The sequence below is a fragment of the Xiphophorus hellerii genome, chromosome 18 (genome assembly GCF_003331165.1).
Source record: "Xiphophorus hellerii strain 12219 chromosome 18, Xiphophorus_hellerii-4.1, whole genome shotgun sequence".
Lineage (NCBI taxonomy): Eukaryota > Metazoa > Chordata > Actinopteri > Cyprinodontiformes > Poeciliidae > Xiphophorus > Xiphophorus hellerii.
Window position 1 is genome coordinate 61,536 of NC_045689.1, and position 9,447 is coordinate 70,982.

Sequence of the window (9,447 nt, forward strand, 5' to 3'; positions counted from 1 at the left end):
CTCTCTATGCTGGATAGAGAAGAGCAGCATAAAGTGAGAACCTTGTTGCTGAAGTACAAGTCTGTGTTCTCTGCTTTTGATGGTGACCTTGGGGTTACCAACTTAATGGAGCATAACATTCCGTTGTTAGACGACGCCCCTGTGAGGCAGCGGTATCGGCGTATCCCTCCATCTGAATATGAGGCAGTTAAGTCTCATATTAACCAGCTGCTGGAAACCCAGGTTATCAGAGAGAGCAGTAGCCCTTATGCATCGCCAATTGTCCTGGTCCGAAAGAAGGATGGCAGTCTTCGCCTTTGTGTGGACTACAGACAGCTCAATAAAAAGACCAGAAAGGATGCTTTCCCACTGCCCCGAATAGAAGAAACATTGGACTCCCTATCGGGCGCCCGCTGGTTCACAACCATGGACCTAGCTTGTGGCTATAACCAGGTTCCAGTTGCAGAGAATGATCACCCAAAAACAGCCTTCTGCACACCGTTTGGCCTCTTTGAATTTAACCGTATGCCATTCGGGTTGTGCAATGCACCAGGAACTTTTCAACGGTTGATGGAGAGGATGTTTGGGGCTCAGCATGGTCAGTCACTCTTGTTATATCTGGATGATATTATTGTGTTTTCTTCCAGTGTTGATCAGCACCTGTTACGGCTCGAGGTGGTGTTGAGTCGTCTGAAACAAGAGGGATTGAAAGTCAAATTGGAAAAATGTGACTTCTTTAAAAAGCAGGTTCAGTACCTGGGACATCTCATCTCAGAGGACGGCGTGGCTACGGATCCAGGCAAGATCTCAGCAGTGTCAAACTGGCCTCACCCTACCAACATCGCGGAGCTGCGGTCGTTCCTGGGGTTTGCCAATTATTATCGGAGGTTTGTAGAGGGATTCTCTCAACTGGCTGGCCCGCTTCATCGTCTTGTTTCAGAACATGCTGAGTCGAAGACGGGTCGAGGACGAGGGAAACTACTGGGAGGAGCATGGTCAGAAAACTGTGAAAGGCGCTTCCAGGAGCTCAAGGCCAAGCTTGTAAGTGCTCCCACTCTCGCTTTTGCAAATTTTTTACTGCCTTTTATTTTAGAGGTCGACGCCAGCCACTGTGGGCTAGGAGCCGTGTTGTCTCAGGAGCAGAGTGGCCGAGTACGACCAATTGCATACGCCAGTCGCAGTTTGCATGCTGCTGAGAAAAGTTATAGCTCCATGAAACTTGAGATGTTGGCCATGAAGTGGGCCATGACTGAAAAGTTCAAGGAGTACCTGTGGGGCCACCGATGTGTCGTTTGGACTGACAATAATCCATTGAGCCATTTGGACACTGCCAAATTGGGGGCCACGGAGCATCGGTGGGTTGCTGAACTTTCTGCATTTGACTATACAGTCAGATATCGTCCAGGCCGTGTGAACAAGAACGCTGACGCCCTCTCAAGGCAATCAACAAGTGAGGACAGAACACAACTACAGCACTACATCCCCGGGACAGCCATTCCAAGAGAACTCTGTGAGATATCTGGGGGGGCGCAGGAGGATGCTGCCCAGTTGGCAATCAGTGCCCTTCCTTCCCGCAGCAAAGAAGATCTGTGTCTGCTTCAAGGGGCTGATCCAGCCATTTCAGCCTTTCTGGAGTTTTGGCAGCAGCAACGAGTGCCGAGCCGGGCTGAAAAGGAGCGGTTAGGGCTGAGTGCCCGTGGACTTCTGAAACAGTGGGACCGAATTGTCCAGAAGGAAGGCATTTTGTACCGGCGCACGTGGAGACCAGATGGCGGAGAGGAAGTTCTTCAGTTTCTTCTCCCGGAGAGTCTAAAAACAGAAGTGTTGCAGGAACTTCATCAACATCATGGCCACCAGGGGGTCGAGAGGACGACTGATGTGGTGAAGCAGAGGTGTTTCTGGCCAGGAGTGGACAAAGATGTGAAGGATTGGTGCCAACAGTGTGAGAGGTGTACCCTTGCTAAGAACACCCAGCCAAGAGTTCGTGCACCTATGGGTCACCTTCTGGCTTCAAGACCAAACCAGCTGTTGGCCATTGACTTTACACTTTTGGAACCAGCCCGTGATGGAAGGGAGCTTGTGATGGTGATGACGGATGTATTTTCAAAGTTCACCCAAGCTATCCCCACTCGTGACCAGAAAGCAACGACGGTGGCCAAGGTCCTGGTTCGTGAGTGGTTCTACCGTTTTGGAGTGCCGGCCCGTATCCACTCTGACCAGGGAAGGAACTTTGAAGGTGTCCTGGTACAACAGTTATGTGAGTTGTACGGCGTTCAGAAAAGTCGCAGCACACCCTATCACCCACAGGGAAATGGACAATGTGAACGTTTTAATCGAACTATGTTTAATCTGCTTCGTTCCCCAGCGCCAGACGAAAAACGGAATTGGCCAGAACATCTCCCACAGCTTGTCTTCCATTATAATACAACTGCCCATCAGTCGACTGGGGAATCGCCTCATTTCCTCATGTTTGGACAAGAGCCCCATTTGCCAGTAGATTTTCTGCTTGGCCATCTTCCTGAGCCCACAGCATCTAAAGTGTGTGATTGGGTGACAGAGCATAGGAGGCGCTTAAATGTGGCCATTGATGTGGTTAGAGGCAGAGTAGAATTGGCAGCCCACAAAAGAAAAGTGAGGCATGATGAGAAGGTCCGGTGCGAGCCATTGGCAGTTGGGCAAAGAGTGTATCTGCGTGATGTTGGCCCGGGGCGCAGAAAGATCCAGGACGCATGGGGGTCTACAGTGCACCAAGTCGTGAGGGTACCAAGTTCAGGGGGTGTTGTATATTCAATTGCTCCAGTTGATGAGCTTCACCGTGTTAGACAAGTGCACCGTACTTCTATAAAACCTGCCCTCTCACCTGCAGAGACCTGCTATGATGGTTGGCCACAGCAAGCATCGGAGGAGAACAGTGATGAGGATGGAGAGGAGTCGGGATCTTGGCTGGTGCTCCGAGAAGGGGGTAGTCATCCATCCATGCCTTTGGTCCCAGAACCACTAGAAATCCCTCCAGTTCTCACCCCTGTTGCAGTGCCACCAGCTTCGCATACTCCTCAAAGCAGTAGGGCTGGCCCTAGAAAGTCTACTCGTAAAACCGCTGGTAAACACTCCAATCCCCATCATCTCCCAGGACCTGTTAGGAATAAAGATAGTAGGGCTGCTGTTTCTCTCGTTCCAGGTGCCAGCAGCATGGCTACAGCTATTTTTAGGCCGTGGTCATAGTTTTACTTCACCGGTGGGCCACCGGTTCATAGAGGGGGGGTAGGATGTAACCGGGTGGATTATTAGTTTAAATTGTGCTTGTATAGAATGGTTGTAAATTCCCACAGAAGGCGCGTCTTTGAACGCATCATGCCCCGTGTCCCCGCCTCCACTTTCATGTCGCAGGGTGTTGGGCTCGTTAGCATATATAGGTACCAGGTGTGCCAGCCAAAGAGAGGAGTCGGGTCCATTGTGGCAGCAGTTTGATCCGTTGGCTGGCGCCGTGCTCGATGAGCTGCTACACCAGGGTTTGCACATTGTGGTAAATGGATTTTTGTCACCTTTGTCTGGTTCTGGGTAATGTTGGGTTGCTTTTTATAACGTTGACACTGACCTTTTTAACTGCTTTTTAGGATTCATTTTAGTGGCTGTTTCACTGTAAGCATTTGAAAGTAGCTGTTGGGAGGCCGATGAAGGTACTACTTTTTCATCTTACCTTATATCGCTGTATTATTGTCAGCAGATACCTTATTGTCATTTTGGTATTGCAGGAGGCTGACATTGCATATTATGCTCTCACCAAGGCGCGATTTTTCTCGGTGTTTCAGTTAAGTGGCTAACTAGATTATCCTCTAGAGCTGGAGGTGTAGCAAAGCACCACAGAACCAAAACCAGAGTTTATATTCCTTCTTTTAATGAATTAGCTAATGGGAGGTTTATTCTTTTCTTTTGTGTAATATTATTTTGTGTGATTAATTTGGGTTCTATTAGTTTGGTTTGCAGTGTTTTGTTTGTCTTAGATTGCTCTCTGTGCTAAATTAGGTCTTAATTAGAATAATAAAGTATATTTTAATATTGTGAAGGGAAGTATAAATAAAATATATTTTTGTATGCTATTTGTTTCATCATTTTGCGCCAGACTTGAGTATTTTTAATTGGGAAACCCTAGACTACTTAAATAGATTTGAGAGGTCTACTAGTTGGCTTTAGGGCCACGCCCTCGGGCACGATCCGGGGTGCTTTCCCCCCGTGTTACATTTCGAAAATTTTTATTGTTACTGTAAGCATGTAAAAACATTACATTATTGCAATTATACAGAAATTTTCAAAAACTTACAAATTCATCAGTTTACACTAAAAGGAGCTAAGAACAAGAATATAAAACACAAAATCTCTGTGTTAAAAGTTGAGCAGGACCGGGGTGACTCCTTCCAAAGTCCGGAGCCGTCCCGTCCTTCCAGACATTCTGGTGCTCAGATGGGAAGCCTGCCCTAAAGCTCCTTCCCTCCTGCCTCACCCGGAGGGCCAGGCCGCCGCTGCTTGGACCTCTACTCGTGGAGCGCCGGCTCCTTCATCCACGGAGGCGCAGGCAATTCTTCTTGGTGGCTGTGTCCTTGGCGCGCCACCTGCAGCCCTTGATGTTTCTCTTTTTTCTGCCGCCATCCGGATCACAGCCACGGGGGGCATCTGCCTGCGCCTGCTCACCAGCAAGTTTCTGGAGGTCCAAATGGCGTCTTTTGATGGTGGCTAGGGTGAGCCACATCTCAGCGGAGTCCTTTTTAGTCATTTTCAGCTGGCTCACCCCGTACAGCACTAGCTGTACATGAAGGACCTCCCTTGCTGACAAGTGTGGGAATTGCAAGGAGCCGGCCTTCGCCCACAGGTCCACAGCAGCGCTGCACTCCCACAGCAGTTGCCTCACCAATTCCGGCGCGCCACAACCGGGTCGGGGGCAGATAGACGTTGCAGACATGCCGCGGGAGTGCATAACGGCTCTGACCGGCAGGATCCCATGAGCCACCATCCATGACATCCTGGAGTCTGTTTGGAAGGACGGGATGGCTCACGTTGCGCCAAAAGGTATGGGCATCTCCATAAAGGAGGCCGCACACTGGAGTCACTGTTTCCCGGTACTGCACAACAGAAATAATGAAACGATGATTTGTTAAAATCTTGCTGTTACACGCAGTGGTGGCTGCATGTGGGATTTCCCCCAATTCAGGTTGCTGCTGAGCTCCGGCGGGTTAAGCAGGCCCAGCTGGTTTCACTCTGACTCTTGATGAGCAGAGTATAAGACTAGCTGGGAAACTGACTTTCAGTGCCTCTTGGCCAATTGGGCAGCATGTGTGCTGCAGCTTTGTGGTGCTGTGAATGAGGATTTTGGTCTACTAGAAACCCTGGTTTTCATTGTTATTCTCCCTTTTCTTTTCTTGTAGGTTTTCATCTTTGAGTTTTCTCTGGATCTTCCCTTAAAGAATAAACCCTTTAATTTTACCTTCCTGGTTTTTGTCTCTTCATTTTTACCTGGTTTATCTATTGTTACAGCCCCCCTCCAAAACCCCTAGACTGCCTTGGGGATGTAACAATTTGGGCGCTCGTCCGGGATATTTTTTTTGTTGAGCTGAACTTGTGAGGGTTTTTTGTTTGTTTGTTGTTTTGTGGTGGGTTCAGTTGTCCCATTTTTCCACGGCTTTGTTTCTTTTATTTTGTTAGGTAAGCTGGTCATTGGTGTGGTAGGGTAGAGGGAGAGTTGCCAGATCCGACGGCCCTATGAGCGGATTGGTCTGTGTGATCTCTCTTCTTTTGTTCATTTTTGGCTGTCCCATCACACCTTAAAACTTTTTTTTTGGAGAGGTTTCTAAGTAGAATGTTTTTGTAATATGGCATCTTTTGACTTGGCTAGTTTTGTGGATGACCCTTCCATTAGTCAATTGGATCATTGTAGAAAACAAGATCTTTATGAGCTAGCTCGGCGTTATAGCATTCCATTTTCTAGTGCAATGGTGAAGAAAGAGCTTTATGCCACCATACTTAAAAGCTTAATTAGTAGTGGCATTTTAACTGGTCTAGAAGTGACAGAGGAGTCTAGCTTGAAAGTGGAGGATTCTGGTGATGACCCTGTGGTTCCACAAAAAGAGGCTGCATGTGGGATTCCCCCCAATTCAGGTTGCTGCTGAGCTCCGGCGGGTTAAGCAGGCCCAGCTGGTTTCACTCTGCCTCTTGATGAGCAGAGTATAAGACTAGCTGGGAAACTGACTTTCAGTGCCTCTTGGCCAATTGGGCAGCATGTGTGCTGCAGCTTTGTGGTGCTGTGAATGAGGATTTTGGTCTACTAGAAACCCTGGTTTTCATTGATATTCTCCCTTTTCTTTTCTTGTAGGTTTTCATTTTCATCTTTGAGTTTTCTCTGGATCTCCCCTTAAAGAATAAACCCTTTAATTTTACCTTCCTGGTTTTTGTCTCTTAATTTTTCCTGGTTTATCTATTGTTACAGCCCCCCTCCAAAACCCCTAGACTGCCTTGGGGATGTAACACTTGCTCTCCTCTCCTAGTTTAAAATGTTCTAAAAATTTCCGTATAAAAGCATATGCCGGTGGGAGGTTAAAAACTACTGGGGTTCTAAAATCACTTTTTATCATTTTTAATTGTCTGTTTCTTTTCCTGTCTTTTCTAGATAAAATACAATTAAAATCTCCCCCATTATTAAAGGTTTTAGTTCCCAGCATGTGGGGCTGCAGTTCCTCTAAAAAGTCATACCTGTCGTGTTTGTCATTAAAGCCATAAATATTTAGGAGGTTAAAATCCTGTCCATTAAAAGTCAGATTTGCTAAAAGTGCTCGTCCCTCTCTCACCACGGTGCTCCCCTTCACCAAGATGTGCGGGTTGTTTATTAAAATGGCCACGCCGTCATTTTTATTTTCGTTCAAGCCGCTCCAAATAGACGGCCGTGGCCACAAGTCCTGCCACCGGGTGTAAGTCTTTAAAAACGGGAGTGAACATTCTTGTAGTAAAAACACATCTGACTGTACGGAGCTTAAAAAGGATAAAACACTCTGGGCTCTAACTCGCGACTTCACACTTCTAACATTAATGGTTGAGAATGTGAGAGTCATGAGTATGATGGCTAAAATCAAGTACGACATTTTAAAGGATTAAAACAAGATAAGACTAAGTTCAAACCATGTTAAAAAACGGGCGGTCGTTAAAACAAAGGCGGGTTCAGAGACTGTCCTGTGAATAGAGCTCTTCCTTCCCACATGGTGGTGCAGGTCGGGTTGGAGCTCCATTCCCCCTTCGGACTCTTGGTGTCGGCCATCTTTCTAAAGCCGTCACCTTGTTTGGGTCCTCCGGGGTTGATTGGTGAGCAAAGTCTAGGAACTAGACCTCATTGGATGAGCCAGCGAGGAAGGCTCTGGATTCCTCTCCGAAAGAACCGAAGAGTTCCTCGAGCCTTCCTCTCTTCCCTACCTTGGGGGTAAGGTCGGAAGGTGACTCAGATGCCGGCCTCTTAGCCAGCTGGGCGTCGGGGAGGGAGGCATCATCGCTGCTGTCAGTCTGTTCTTCCTCAGATGCCGAGCTAGCTCCGCCTTCGGTTAGCATCTCCCCCCCCCTCACTGGATGTTTCGGTCTGGGGGGGGGCTTCCTTCCCCTCCCCGCTTCCCGCCATCTCCTCTCCTCCAATCAGAGGACCTGGCGGGAGATTTGAATTTTCCAACCCAGCTGCGTCCACTTGCTCATTAACCGTTTCCGTTAGCGTCTCTTTTCCTTTTTTCAGTTTGTTCGCGAATGATTTTGGACAGTCTCTGAACAAATGATCCTGTCCACCACACAAATTACATTTCCGCCCGTTCGTACATTCATCAAAAGTGCGTCCCACTTCTCGACATTTACCACAGAAAACTTTTTCACAAGTTTCGGCCAGATGACCATGCTCGCCGCACTTCCGGCACAGTTTGGGTTGGCCTTGATAGTGAATGTAGCCTCTGTTCTCCCCCAGGACTATCATTGAGGGAATAATGTCAGGTCTAAATACCTATTAGAGACAATTTAAACAAATACAGGAAAGACAAGAGAGTTAGATTCTGTTATACTCGCGAGGAGAGCAGACAGAGAGATGTTTCCAGTTACAAATCTCCAACTACTCTGGAAACACATCTGTCTGTTCCTCTCTTTTATTGATCTTTAGGAAACCCTGCCACACGGGGCGCTGCAACTCTAAAAGGGTGGAGTCAAAGCATTCATCACATGGTTGCAGCGCTAAATAACATTCACTTCTAGACACATGTTATCTATACTCTAAATCTTTCTTTCTCCAGGCACGGTGTTGAATAAGGCACGTTGCATAGCTTCAAAGCAACGGCTTTGTATCACAGAAAAGCACAGAGCAGAGTTTATTGTCAGACATGTAAAACTCTGCTGGGAGCAATTAACACCTCTGTCTTGTAGGAAGTCCTGCAAGGCAACAGCTGCTGAGAGTAGCTGTCACCTCTATTTCCCAGGGAAGTCTCAGGATAGAATCAAAGTTATTTAACACACAGAAACATTATCTAAAATGTAACTACAAAGCTACATGATACAACAAATATTTGATAATTACTAATACAATTTACCTAACAAAGATGCTTCAGGCCCTGGAAGCCTTGGGGGTCTTCCCATTGTTTAATGGGGACCCGCCAAGCACAATTCCAGATGCCGTCCACATCCCGCACCTTCATAGCCTGGCCTCTCACAGTGCAGTATCTACCCAGCCACATACAGATGTCTTCAGCACTGACAGTCTCATTGAACATCCTGACAATCACCGTTTTCAGGGAGTTGTCAGTCAGTTTCTCAACGTTGTCAAGAAAATTGGCATAAGGGTATGAGATCCTTCCGGGTAAACGCAGAAAAAGGTACATAATGGCTTGGAAGAAATAAAGTAATCCTGTAGTTTGATTAAAAGTTAATTAAGTTGAATAAGTCTGAATAACATGAATACAAGTAATCACTCAATAACTTTCTGTAAAGATCTGTAATGATTTGTTTCTGCAAAGAATCTCTGATTGATGATTTGTAATGAGTTAAATATGTAATGATTATGTTAATGATTAACAACAAGGAAAAGATATGATTTATTGTCAATAAATATGAAGTTATAATCATCTGAAATCAATTTAACAAGAGGTTGAATGTGTTTACTGAGTTTTAATAGATGAAGTGAGTTATAGAATATAGAAGAGACGAATGTGCAGTACAGCTCTGAGAACAGGAAATGTCGCAAGCAGTTCTGAACAGATGGCCAAGAAGCACAGGAAGAAAGGGGAAGTACGGGAAATTCCACTGTGGTCGGCAAGCAGGTTGGGAAATGTGGGGACTTTTTCATGAGACACAGCAGCCGTGAAGAAAGTCACGTAGGCCAAACCTCCCCATACACATACATGATGGAGAGATGCATAAAAAGGGGCTGAAAAGAGGAACCAGCTGTTCCCAGTCCGGCGGCGCAGAAGG